The 14,583-nt window shown below is 42.2% G+C and overlaps 1 long non-coding RNA gene across 1 annotated transcript in view; it reads right to left on the reverse strand.

Annotated features, from left to right (window-relative positions):
• LOC129622343 (uncharacterized) overlaps window positions 1-12,350 on the reverse strand; it is a 48,518-nt gene extending 36,168 nt beyond the window's left edge. Inside the window, exon 1 of the long non-coding RNA XR_008699918.1 lies at window positions 11,994-12,350. This is a non-coding gene — a long non-coding RNA (uncharacterized LOC129622343). The remainder of the gene's footprint in view (window positions 1-11,993) is intronic.
• Between the last annotated feature and the right edge of the window lie 2,233 nt (window positions 12,351-14,583).

Consider the following 14,583-nt stretch of genomic DNA (forward strand, 5'->3'; position numbering starts at 1 on the left):
TTTCACTTGCCTTTATGGGCAATAACAATTATGGGTTTCTTCACATGACCATATTTAAATATAAACAACTTACTGTTGTATTATTAAGGTGAGACAAATACTGCCATTGGACCTAATGAAATCTACACTTGCACATGCCTAGGAAATCATTACAAATAAAGTGAACACAAATAAAGCAAAGCACAATTATTAGGTTTATTTCCTGAAATGAAATTAGTCCCTCCCCATCTAAAAGTAATAACCATGGTGACCGTGACATAACAACTCCTTCACCAAACAAGTCCTCTTTGGTGCATTAATACACGTGGCTTTTCAGTCCTTTGTGTGCAGATTTTCTGCTGCCTTATTGTTATTTAAAATCCCACATTTATTCTGACCTTGACTTCAAGACAGGGATCAGTCTTATATCGACGATTCCTTTCACTTAAGGATGTGGGTAAGGATGTGGAAGGATGAAGACATGGATTTGGGAAGAATGCCTATTAGGGTAAATTCACATGATCCTTGGAAAAAGACATTTTTAAAAGTCTGCCAGCAAATTCATGAGAACGGAACGCCTACATGCCCAAGGTTATCCGACTGCATGAAATACCTTCTCTCAGTGCAGGTGCCTACTGGCCTTGGCAGCAGCCCCTTCAATGCAGAGCTAAGTTGTTCAGATGTGACATTTGCATTTTTGTCTATGATGCAGACTTGTTTCCACACCTCAACGGATTTCTAGTCCAAGACTGCAAATAATGCAACCACATCTAAATATCCTCCTTTCACAAGTCATCTGCAGAAGGAAATGGCAACCCGCTCCAGTACTGTGGCTGGGATAATCCCAGAGACAGAGGAGCCTGGTAGGCTACAGTCCATGGGGTCTCAAAAGAGTTAGACTCTGCTAAGTGACTGCACACACACGCATGCACAAGTCATGTTGACAGGTTAGAATAGTCAGTGCACTCACAAATGTGTGTGTATGTATATGTGTGATAGACATATACACACTGTCATACATAGTTATGTGTGCATGCATGCTAAGTCGCTTCAGTCATGTCCAACACTATGGGACCCTATGGACTGTAGCCCGCCAGGCTCCTCTGTTCATGGAGATTCTTCAGGCAAGAATACTGGAGTGGGTTGCCATGCCCTCCTCCAGGGGATCTTCCCAACCCAGGGATTGAACCCATGTTTCTTATATCTCCTGCATTGGCAGGTGGGTTCTTTACCACTAACGCCACTAAAGCCCATACATAGCCATACTACAATGAACACTCTGCTCGATGTCACACCATGAAACTACTCAAAAATAAGAACTGTTTTAGCAGAATAGAAAGTATGAGGGATTCACAAAAATACAAAGACATTCACATCTGTTAAGAGAGTAGGGTTGTGAAATTCATAAGTCCAAGTGCTAGAGGTGGGGCCATTTCTTACAAATGGGGACCCTGAGGAGAACCAATCTGACAGCAGAAAAATACCAAGAGCAGAGCCTTGGGAAAGGATCAGGGTAGTTTCTGGTTGCCTGTCCTCCCTTCCTAATTGCCGACTATGACTTTTACACTCAGAACAAATGCCAGAGAAGAGCTTTTAAAAACAAATGAGGAACTGATGTGAAGGCCAAGAGGATGAGAGACTGAAAAACAAAAATATAGCAACAGAGATGGAGGGAGCTCAGGCTTTCCCACTGTCTGTGACAGAAAGGAATGGAAGACAGGGACATAATGCTAAATCAAGGGAACTCTAGATGCGAGTGACGTTTCCTGCAAATCTCTACCTTCCTCCAAAGTGAAAAGTGAGTGTTAGTCACTCAGTCATGTCTGACTCTTTGCAACTCTATGGACGGTAGCCTGCCAGGATCCTCTAACCTTGGGATTTCCCAGGCAAGAACATTGGAGTGGTTTGCCATGCCCTTCTCCAGGGGATCTTCCTGACCCAGGGGTTGAACCCATGTCTCCTGCATTGCAAGCAGATTCTTTTTTTTTTTTTTTTTTAATTTTTTTTAAATTTTATTTTATTTTTAAACTTTACATAATTCTATTAGTTTGGCCAAATATCAAAATGAATCTGCCACAGGTATACATGTGTTCCCCATCCTGAACCCTCCTCCCTCCTCCCTCCCCATTCTTTACCTTAATCTGGTAACTTTGAGAGTCCTGGCTGGCCACCAGTGTTCCTCCTGTCATGAGCTACTACCCTAAACAGAAACTACACTTAACCTTGTTCTGGCTTCTGGGGGAAAAGTTTCTACACAACGGCAAAGAAAACCCAGCCTAATAACTAAAATCATTGACCTAAATCTCTGTCATATAGATGAAGAGGGAATTGCAGAAGACTTGGGAATAATTAAGGGAGCAGAAGAGAGTAGAAACAGGCTAATAAGTATTCTCAAAAAGACTCAAGATGATTGTGCAAGAAGATGCAGCTTTAGAAGCAGGAGAAGAACAGTACATCAATATTTTTGGAAATTAAAAATCGAAGGTCAAACTTTTCCTTAGAGAATTCTGGATAGTTTATTTAGATACCTCCCACTCCAGGAGGGAGAGCTTAATCCCTGTCCTTTTCCCTTTTGGTCATGGCCTGACTCACTTCCAAAGACTAGAGAAGGGAAAAGGAAAGTGGGAACTTCACCTGGAGAAATCTGACATACACTGCCTTAGCCAACTGAGTGTTTACATCATCAGTGCTGTCATATGGATAAGCTGTCTTTGTTCAGTCGCTCAGTCGTGTCCAACTCTTTGCAACCCCATGGACTGTAGCACGCCAGGCTTCCCTGTCCTTCACTGTCTCCTGGAGTTTGCTCAAACCCATGTCCATTGGGTCAATGATGCCATCCAAGCATCTCATCCTCTGTTGCCCCTTCTCCTGCCCTCCTTCTGATGTCATATGGATATGACTTCACCACAAAAGTACTTCACTTCACCTACTCAGTGTTCTTCCCAAAAATACATAACCCCAGTTTAACTGTGAGAAAAATCATCAAACAAAACCAAGTTGTAGGACATTCGGAGGGATCCCTGGCCAGTGTGCAAGTGCTTAAGTTAAAGAAGGAAAAAAGGTTGTGTGGAGAGCACTGGGGCACCAAGAGAAGATCTGGAGAGGTAACACCCTTGAGTTCAGTCCAAAGGATGAAGAGGAACTTGGGGCTCTCGGTGGAGGTGTGTTGTTCAGACTTAGGGAGGGGGCTGCACACCTCATCTAGCCAGAAAGGGGCAGAACTAGATTTGAATCCAGTTATCTATCCTCACCACAAGGCTTCACCATCTGCAACCACCTGCAGATTGTATAGTACTGTATTTAGAAACAAAGCCAGAGAGATCATAATCATTAGACTTGGGCACAACCACATTGCTTTCAATGCTATTCAAGAGGTAATAATGACAACGGCATTACTAAGAATCTGAACGAATGCATGAGGCTTCATTACAAAATTGGATGAGAGATAACAGGAGAACAATGACCTCGTCCCTGACTTTCGCCAACATTCCCACTTTATTCCACAATCAAACCAGGCAACAGCCGAGCTGCAAAACTGAATCTGTTCCAGTTCTCAAACTCACTGTACTCCAGTACTCACTACAATAATTATCATGTACAAGTCATCAGCTCTGCTTTTGAAACTATCTTATGGGGGTATGGTCTCAGTAGTACTTCAAATCACTTCTGGAGGTAAAAGGAACAAACCCCAGCATGAGCCCTTAGCTGCTGAACAGAAGCTTCTAAATCTCCATGCATCTTCTGAGGTTCCTTCATCACTCCTCATTACTGCTTTATCAGAGTGCTTGAGGCCAAATTGACTGCAAATGGTGGGTTCTGTCCTGAGTAATCGGCTTTGTGTAAACACAAACAGCCACAGATGGTCCTTGAGATATGACGATTCAATATCAGATGCACGCACTTGAATTAGTTAGAAATCATATCCATTATCAAAATACTTATATTCTACTTTTCATTATTTTACGGGACTTTGCCAACAAAGGTTTGTCTAGTCAAGGCTATGGTTTTTCCTGTGGTCATATATGGATGTGAGAGTTGGACTGTGAAGAAGGCTGAGTGCCGAAGAATTGATGCTTTTGAACTGTGGTGTTGGAGAAGACTCTTGAGAGTCCCTTGAACTGCAAGGAGATCCAACCAGTCCATTCTGAAGGAGATCAGCCCTGGGATTTCTTTGGAAGGAATGATGCTAAAGCAGAAACTCCAGTACTTTGGCCACCTGATGTGAAGAGTTGACTCATTGGAAAAGACTCTGATGCTGGGAGGGATTGGGGGTAGGAGGAGAAGGGGATGACAGAGGATGAGATGGCTGGATGGCATCACTGACTCGATGGACGTGAGTCTGAGTGAACTCAGGGAGTTGGTGATGGACAGGGAGGCCTGGCGTGCTTCGATTCATGGGGTCGCAAAGAGTCGGACATGACTGAGTGACTGATCTGGTCTGATCTGATCTGAAGACCAACTTAATATTTTTTTTTCCAGTATAATATTTCCTGAGTCAATTTAAAGCCTGATAGAAAAGATTAGAGATGCTTCATAATAAGAGCAACTATTCTTTTATTTACTAACATATTAATAAAATGTGTGTATATGTGTGTATGGGCTTTCCTGGTGGCTCAGACAGTAAAGAATCTGTCTGCAATGCAGGAGACCCAGGTTCAACCTGTGTGTTGGGAAGATCCCCTGGAGAAGGGAATGGCAACCCACTGCAGTATGCTTGCCCAGAGAATCCCATGGACAGAGGAATATATGTTGAATGACTGACATTATATACACACATCCTAGAGTGATAAATCACATGGTGCTCCAGAGCAGCTCTCTTGACACTAAACCAGAGGAAGAAGTAGATAGGTAACACCAAGTGATGTCAGGAAGACCTGAACCTGGGCATTCCCAGACTTGGCTTTAGGAAGAGAGTCCTCTGGGACCAACGGACATATTGGACAACATCCATTGCAGGCCAGTGGAACTCAGTGTTCATGCTTCACTTTCTCCCTGCACACCCCGGGGTCTCAAGTACCCTATGATGGATGGGATTTCTGTTTGCTGGTGTCTTTCCTCTGGCTCCTTATTTAACTTGTCTCTGGCCTTGTGGATCCAATGCATCGTCTTCCTGTTCACAGCTTGCTAGACATCCCTCAGTCAGTTAAGAGTGATCCCATCATAATTGACATCTACTGGGCCTTACTGTTAATAGAGAGGATCAGAGGAGGAGTCTAATCTGAGAATTATTAAGAAAGACAGAAGTTGGTCCATATTTAATAAGTGTTGTGTGTGTATGTTTGTATGGGGAGATGTGTGTGTGTTTGCTGCTCAGTCGTGTCTGACTCTTTGCAACCTCATGGACTGTAACCCGCCAGGCTCCTCTGTCCATGGGATTCTCCAGGCAAGAATACTGGAGTGGTTTGCCAGTCCCTTCTCCAGGGGATCTCACTGATGCAGGGATTGAACCTACGTTTTCTGAATTGGCAGGCAGATTCTTTACCACTGAGCCATCTGGGAAGCCCTCCTATTAGGTTGCTGCTGCTGCTGCTAAGTCACTTCAGTTGTGTCTGACTCTATGCAACCCCAGAGACAGCAGCCCAACAGGCTCTACCATCCCTGGGATTCTCCAAGCAAGAACACTGGAGTGGGTTGCCATAGGCTGCTGCTGCTGCTCCTAAGTCGCTTCAGCCATGTCCGACTCCGTGCGACCCCATAGACGGAAGCCCAGCAGGCTCCCCCATCCCTGGGATTCTCCAGGCAAGAACACTGGAGTGGGTTGCCATTTCCTTCTCCAATGAGTGAAAGTGGAAATTGAACGGGAAGTCGCTCAGTCGTGTCTGACTTTTAGTGACCCTATGGGCTGCAGCCTACCAGGGTCCACCGTCCATAGAATTTTCCAGGCAAGAGTACTGGAGTGGGTTGCCATAGGCTAGTGATTCTCAAAGAGCTGTCCTGATAGCAGCAGCAGCAGCAGCAGCAGCACCAGCACCAAATAACTTTGTAGAAATATATGTTTTCAGGCTGCATCCCAGAGCCACTGTCTCAGACGCTGTGGATACAGAGACTGGCTGTGTGTGTCAGTTTGAACTCACCCTCCAGGGCATCACAGGCAAGTTCCAGGTGATCATGGATGCTTTGGTCCAGGGTCAGAGAAGAATCCCTTGATGGAGAATCACTAAAACAGCCGCCGGTCACTCTTTTGTCACCTCTGCCTCAGCAAACACTGATTTGGGGTGGGCGGGGGGGGGGCGGTGCGGGGAAGCCACATCACAGACTGACTCATTACAGAAAATTTTGAAACAGAGAAAATTAGAAAACTTTTCAAGGTCAGTCGGGGTCCCATCTCTCAAAGGCAACAGGTGTTGGCCTCCTGTTTTTTCCATCCTAAAAAGACAAGGTGTTCTTTGCTGTATCAGGCCTGGAGCAGAGGTCAGTTACTCTCATTGATTGAACTGCAGGCACCGCTCACACTGGGATTCACTTGAAGCTCCAGAAACCATTCACAGTTTTGTTTTGCAAAATGCACTTTGCAAACAGCTTGTTTTCGAAAAAGAACAGTTTCTTTTTCGAGGAGCCTGGCAGGCTACAGTCCATAGGGTTTCAGAGAGCCAGACACAGCTGAAGTGACCTAGCACGCGTGCAAGTGGCCAGACACACGCTATTTTCCTGCTTTCCATGGTCTCCTACAGGGGGCTTCCCAGGTGGCGCTAGTGGTAAAGAATCCAGCTACCAATGCAGGAAACGCAGGAGATGCAGGAGATGGAGGTTCAATTCCTGGGTCAGGAAGATCTCCTGGAGAAGGAAATGGCAACCCACTGCAGTATTCTTACCTGGAGCATCCCCACGGACAGAGGATCCTAGCAGGGTACAGTCCACCGTGTCCCAATGAGTTGGACACGACTGAGCAACTGATGTACATGGTCATTATCCATCTTATAAGTAACTCCTCATTCAAGCCGAAAGGATGTTTGTGCTAACTAGAAAGGAATGTTGACTCTGGTGCTTTGTTACCTTTGCACCTTATAAATAGAGGAGATTTCATAAAAGAAGCAGGGATGTTTAGGACACCCTGATGGTTTTTGCAAGACAGGCTGTGAAGGGGAGGAAATACAGAGCCAGGGATGAATTCACGCATGGACTGCCATTTCTAGTCTTCCAGGCCTAGCTGGGCGGTAGGAGGGGGGATCTGTGGTGTTGTACTATGAATCTCAGTCATTTCTCAGCTCTTGCCAGTGCCTTTTCTTCCCTTCTTCCTGCCCTCAGCAGTATCTGCCTCACAACTTCCCTGTTCTCCCTTTTCTTTTCTTCCAATTTCTCTCTGCTTCTTTTTCTCGTCCATAACCATTTTGTCCATTCAATGCAGAAAACACAATAACTATCTCTGCACCATCTCTCTCCTTTGCATTAATAAAAATACTCTATTTTGCCTTCACATCTTTGTTCTCTTTCACCTTCTTCCCTGCAAAGATGACTTCCTTTTAGATTAGTTTTTGTGAAGGACTCAGAATATTCAGATGGACCTTACCCAATTTTCTTTTTCATTAGTGACTTGGCCAAGTAAGATTTGTAAGCGCAAAGAACAGACTGAAAAAAAAAGACCCTTTTTTTTAATAAAGAAGAAATCAGTTTTCACAGTGAGTGCTTAAATAAAAAAGTTTAAAATTTTTCATCTCTAAATTTGAACATGCTTGCGATCTGCTCACCTGAGAGTAGATACATTAGGTTGGCCACAATGTTTGTTCAGCTTTTCTGTAACATCTTATGAAAAAAACCCAAAGGAACTCTTTGGCTAATGCCTTACAAGGCAGGAAAGCAAAAACAGAGCAATGGGACCTTCGATAGAGTGAAGGACAGAATCTGCCACTACACATTTTATTGCCCTTTCCAGTCACAGGGAAATTCACGTGTATACTTTCTATCCTGTTAATTACTTAAAGTGAACTGCATGCAGTATGGTTTTCTCTCAGGTGCTGATTGATTGGACTTTGTTGGCTTCCTTATGATTTTAAAGACTAACTTATCATCCTTAACTTCTCAGAAAATGGCATTTCGGGTCCAACAGTTTAACAGAAGTCAAATTTTCCAACCCAGGTTTTCTCTATTAAAAATATATAATGCTTATATTTTTTAAAGTATAAAATTGTCAATAATTTATACAGTGGATTGAAAGATAAGATACTACATAGCATTAAGTGGGTAAAATGCTTCATCAATGAAGTTGTGTTTTGCTTTTCCTATCCTCATTCTTCTGCTTCTAAAGTAAAGTGTCTTAAAATTAAACATAATCTTTCAAAGCAGAAATAGAGACACAGACATAGAGAACAAAGGTATGGACACCAAGGAGGGAAGGGCTGTGGGATGAACTGGGAGACTGGGATTGACACATATACACTGTTGATACTGTGTATAGGATAGACAGCCAGTAAGAACATGCTGTAGAGCACAAGGACCTCTACTCAGTGCTCTGTGGTGACCTGAGCAGTAAGTAAATCCAAAAGAGAGGGGATGTATGTGTGCATATTGCTGATTCACTTTGCTGCATAGCAGAAACTGACACACCCTTCAAACAAATATACTTCAATAAAATAAAAAAAAAAAAAACTAAAAACAAATGAAAAAAAAATAGTCATCTGATATCAATACAATTATGAGGATATTCATGTCAGAAGATGATCTCAAATCATGATTTTACATGAGTGTTTCAGGGGTTCTGTGCTCGGGGAGGCAGTGCAGTAGCCAGGCTGGCTGGTTAGTTTCTCTTGTGGTCGTCTTGCCCTCTGGGCACAGATGAGGTCAACTGAGAACATGTTTCTTGATGTCCAAGTCCCAGCTTCATTTATTTACCAGGGATGTGGCAGGGCATGGCAGGATGAAAGGGTTAGGGCACTAAATGTGGTTTTCAGCCTGTGATTCTGTCAAAGTGCATTTTATGCTCATAATAGTTTAACTACTTTTATTTTTAGGATTATAATGATTTATAGGTAAGATTGCTATCTATACCTGGGTGTAACTCACATATTTTGGTTGATATTTCAACTTGGTGATACTAACACAATAGTGTGTCATAAAAATTATGTTGTCATACATCTGTACCCCCAAAATAATGTGTGTAACACACACATAAAAGTAATCATATACAACATTGGTAGAAAGCAGATACTTGAACTCATTCACAGAGAATGCAGTGGTCTGGCAATCCGTTGGGACAGTCAGTGATGTAACTTGGAAGAGATAAGAGTGATATGCATCTGCTTACTAGTTAGCCCAACTGTTTTATAGGGTAATAGAATGTTAGCTCCTGGTTCACTTACTATTTTCACAGCAATACCTGTCATCAAGGGGTTTCCCTGGTACCTAAGCTGGTAAAGAATCTGTCTGCAATGCGGGAGACGCTGGTTTGATTCCTAGGTCAGGAAGATCCCCTGAAAAAGCGATAGGCTACCCACTCTAGTATTCCTAGGCATCTCTGGTGGCTCAGATGGTAAAGAATCCATCTGTAATACGGGATACCTGGGTTCAATCCCTGGGCTGGGAAGACCCCCTGGAGGACGGCATGCAACACAATCCAATATTTTTGCCTGGAGAGTCCCCATGGACAGAGGAGCCTCGTGGGCTAAGTTCATGGGGTCGCACTTAGTCACAACTGAGTGACTAAGCACAGAACAACACCTACCATCAATTCTACCAGGTCACTTTTTAATTAGGAAATCTTAGAACCACAGCCAACAGAGGATAGGGGGAAAGCTAGTGGTCAGATTATTTTTATTCTCTTTTTGTCCTCAAACTTCTCTACAGCATATATTTTCTAAGATATTGGTGATGAGAAAGCAACAGTTGCAGTAGCTCTGTTTGGCTTATTCTTAGACACCCACCAGGATAGATTTGGCCTCCATGGGACAAATTTCCCTGAGATAGAAATGGGTGAAGAGGGAAGGTCAAGTTGAACAAAGTGTTAGGATGAATAGAAGGTGCTGAAGTGTTCATGTCAGATAGCCAGAGATGAACATTCTTCAAATGCCTGTCAAATTGCATTGAATAGTTTGAAAATGAATCTTTCTGTATATTCTATACCAAGAAAGTAAAATGAAATGGGATCAAATAACTAACACAGAAGCATCAGTTTTGAAATTTATGTTTCAAATACTGAGATGGTTTATTTAAGCCCTTTGCTTCCAGCCTTTGGTTATTTCTCATCATGTTGTCATAAATCATGGTCTTTGTGATGTGGGTGAGATGAAGTGTAAAGAGAGCTTCTCAGTCAGGCACATACAAGTATTTGTTTGTTTGATCTTGTAGTTTACATTTAATGAATTAGTCCCAAATTTCATCTAGTTGAATATGTAACTACGTTAGATCATGAGTGACTGGGGTGGTCTACTGATGTAACATGAGTATCTTTGCATCCCTGCTTCTGAAGAATTAATCCATAATTCTTATTAGAGAACTCTGAAAATAATTACATTCTTATAAAAGTGTTTATTGATGACATAGTCTATATGAAGAATAAAAATAAATATGGTTTATATTCTTGATGGATTATTTTCTTGATGTGTTTCAAATCAAATTTTTGACAAAGCAAATATGCTGATGATTAACTTTTTTCTCAGCTCAGAGTAAACCTATGGCAGCTGGTGGTGGTACTACATTGCAGGTTCAAAGGTGGTTCTCGGGCAATGATTTTCAATGTGGGCCAATACAGCTGAAGAGATGACGGGTCACCTTTGCTTTCCAAACCAAGTGCTTGCGTAATGTGCCCGTGGTTAATGCTGGATACGAATGCAGGAGACACATTGACTCCCCTTGGCTTTGTCCCTGGCCGAGTGTTTCTCGGCATACTGAGATGACCTCCCACAAAGACTTCCAGGCAAGCATGCTCACAGACACATCATGACTTGCTCAGTTTAAAAAACAAAACACACACACACACACACACAATCTGTGAACTTGCTTTATGTTGACTTTGTCATATCATCCTGTTTCTGTGTCTGGACAGCATTTCAAGCTAAGTGCTTACATTCTCTTTAGAAGGATGATGCTCTCTGCAAACGCTTATCAATTACTATCTTTCCTATACTCTACGAAATGATGTGACAATAAGCAGTGTCATTAACTTATGACACCCCTTTTCATCCCAAATGATTGAATGATTCCCATACATTTGAAACTCTACATAAGGAGGTGGGAAAAAGGGGGTGGGTAGAAAGAAGAAAGACAACCCACATACAGATTTCACCTCACTAACGACTTAATTGGTATCACCCCTGGGGTGAAATGTTGAAACACCCTACAACTCTTTATGACAGGAAGTGAAAATTCCATATCCAATTGGAGCTACAAGGATAATTTAGGGAGGCAGAGTGCAATTATCCAATTAGGAATTTAGCCAGAACAGAAAGGTTAATCCCTCTAAGTCCTTTCAAAAGAGCCCATGGGATGTTTAATGACGACAAGGGGGCAGGGCCTGTGTTTTACAACTCAGGCCAAAAAATTATTCAGACTTTGCTCTCACTCTAAAAAGAAAAAAAAAGAAAAGAAAGAAACGGTGAGGCTCAAATCCACCCAACTTCTTGAGAAATCATCCCTAAATTAGAAGTTTGCAAGATTTGCAATTTTCCTGTGTTCTCCACCCTAGGTTATGAAAGCACTCTATAAACGTCGTTTTAGTTTCCAAGACAAGTTGAATGTCTGGCTAACAATGATTTCCATGGCATGAGATGCTTTCTTTGCAGAAGACAGTGAGTGGCATGGTGTTGGATGCTGACTCAGAGGTTTGGAATGCACCATCGATGCCTGGCAGGGTTCCAGCTTTGGGCTTACAGTCTGCCAACTTGGCAGGCTGCAGAATTTGCCGTGGCAATTTTTCAAAACAGGAGGAATCTGTCCAAGGAGAGATTGTTTCTACATTTTTAACTACGAGGACAAGTGGCAGGGTCCTCTCTGACAAACAGTCTGGCTCGAGAGAGAGAAAGAGGGGTTGTACTCAAAGGAGAACCAATAGCATCTTGCAAGAACCTCTTGTACAAGTAATGTACCTTTTGGGCATTCGTTCCAAAGTTCCGGCCAAAAGAAATATGAATTACAAATTTCAGTCTGGGAGGCACAGCACGCAGACTTGCTGGATACAACAGCAAATGGTACTTCGCAGGTCTTCCTATTAGACATACAGTTATGTCATGGATATTTAGAAGTGAAGCAATTTTCCTTTGGATGTCAGCCAATACAGGATCATTAAACAGAGCTTCTTGGATTCTCAAATCTAATGTGTCTAGAGAGAGAAAAAAAAGTTCTCAGCCAGTGAGAAGTAGAGCTTTGCCATCTTACCCTTTCTAAATTCTTCACCATTTAATTTTTGATATTTCTGTTTGATGAGTTCCAATTGACTCAAACATTATGATAATTCTAGAATGTCTCTGAATATTGTTTAACTTTCTAGAAATTCTAATTGGTCCTGATTCCAAAAGAATAAGTTTTCTGTAAGAATTAAGAAGATGTTTGCAAAAAAAAAAAAAAATTAGGTGATATATCCAAGCAGAAATTAGAGGACTTGGTTAGCTTTTGAAAATTAACATTTATTAATACAATCATATCAATCAATTAAGTTACAGCATTACTACTTTCACATCAGATTAAGATTGCTAGTGAATGAGTAGTAGAGAATACATCAGACTCTGTCAGAACACTTCAACATTTATTAGTACAATATAGAACACATATGTATAAGATCTTATAAGTACTGTTATTGACTTGAGACTTTTATTAAATAGCTCTAGAGAACAAGCATACTGTGTGTGAAAGTTTTAAAATGCCTAAGCAATTCTTTCTCCAATCAACTAAAAAAGACTTAGCATACAAAAGAAGGAAGTTGCTACTTTTTGTGCAATATTACATATCACCTAGTTAAATTTGCATTGAAAATAAAATAACAAAACAGTTTTTATTGAAAGACGTTCCCAGGTGGCTCAGTGGTAAAGAATCTGCCTGCCAATGCAGGAGACTTGGGTTTGATCCCTGGGTCAAGGAAATGGCAACCCACTCCAATATTCTTGCCTGGAAAATTCCATGGAGATAAGAGCCTGGCAGTCCATGGGGTCACAAAAGAGTTGGATATGACTTAGTGACTGAACAACAACAATGTACGTGTATATATATATATACACACATACCTGAATCCCTTTGCTGTACACCTGAAACTAACACAACATTTTAAATCAAATATACTCCAATGAAATTTTTAAAATAATAAAAAATCAAACAATGAGATGGGATAGGAAATTGTCAAATCATAAAGCAATACTCATGATATAACTCCCCTCCAACACCTTTGAGTGAATGCAGTAAATACTCCTGAGTGTTCATAGCCAGGGAACAGGTGGGACCTAGTGAGAAATGGACCAAGAGGCTTAGAACGTCATAGCCATTGCACACGGCTGTCTTAGAAGAGCAAGCTGAGCCATCACTGAGCTGTGAGCCCAGGGCAGGGAATGTAACCTCAATGAACCTCAGCTCCTTGCTGTTGAAGCGGATCAGTAGCACCTGCCTCATAGTAATAAAACATGAAGCATCATTTGTGGCATATGTTAATGCAAGTTCTTTTAATTTTTTAAGGTTTTCTTTTGTATATAATTTTATTTATTGGCTGTGTTGGGCCTTCCTCGCTACGAGGGCTTTCTCTAGCTGTGGAGAGCAGAGGCTACTCTGGTTGTGATAAGTGGGCTCCTCACTGTGGTGGCTTCTCTGGTTGCGGAGCACAGGCCTAACAGCACAGGTCCAGCAGCTGTGGCGCATGGGCTTGGCTACTCTATTGTATATGGGATCGTCCCAGACCAGGGATTAAATCTATGTCCCCTGCGTTGGCAGGTGGTGCACAGTGAGGCCAAACAAACTGAAACATTGGTGTTTGCAGCAGAGAAAGTTTGTTGCAGGGACATGCAAGGAGAAGGATGGCTTATGCTCTAAAAAACTCCTAGCTCCCTGAAGGGTTTGGACAAAACCCTTTTAAGAGCCAGGTCTGTGGGAGAAGGTGAGGGTGGGAGGATGGAGAGAATAGCATTGAAACATGTATACTACCATATGTGAAATAGACGACCAGTCCAAGATCGATGCATGAAACAGGGCACTCAAAGCTAGTACATTGGGACAACCCAGAGGGATGGGAAAGGCAGGGAGTTGGGAGAGGGGTTTGGGATGGAGAGACGCATGTATACCTGTGGCTGATTCATGTCAATGTATGGCAAAAACCACCACAATATTGTAAAGTAAGTAGCCTCCAATTAAAATAAATTAATTAATTAAAAAAAAAAAGCCAGGTGACGGAGTGTGGTCACAGGGTGTGTGATCAGCTGGTGCATAATTCTCTGATTGACTGATGGTGAGGCAGCAGGGTAGTGTCCAGGGGTGAACATCATCAGTCCTAGGCTTCAGGAAGCCTGGGACTGTGTGCTCATGTTTGTTAAGCAGTTAACATTTTCCATTTGGTGGAGTAGAGGTCTTTTTTTTCCATCTGCAAAACAATTCAGGAGACGTGCAACAAGCTCTATTATCTAGGTGCTTGAGTTGGACCATAAAGCAGGCTGAGTGCCAAAGAATTGATGCTTTTGAACTGCAGTGCTGGAGAAGATTCTT

This window comes from Bubalus kerabau, chromosome 11 (assembly GCF_029407905.1).
Source record: "Bubalus kerabau isolate K-KA32 ecotype Philippines breed swamp buffalo chromosome 11, PCC_UOA_SB_1v2, whole genome shotgun sequence".
NCBI classification, from domain to species: domain Eukaryota; kingdom Metazoa; phylum Chordata; class Mammalia; order Artiodactyla; family Bovidae; genus Bubalus; species Bubalus kerabau.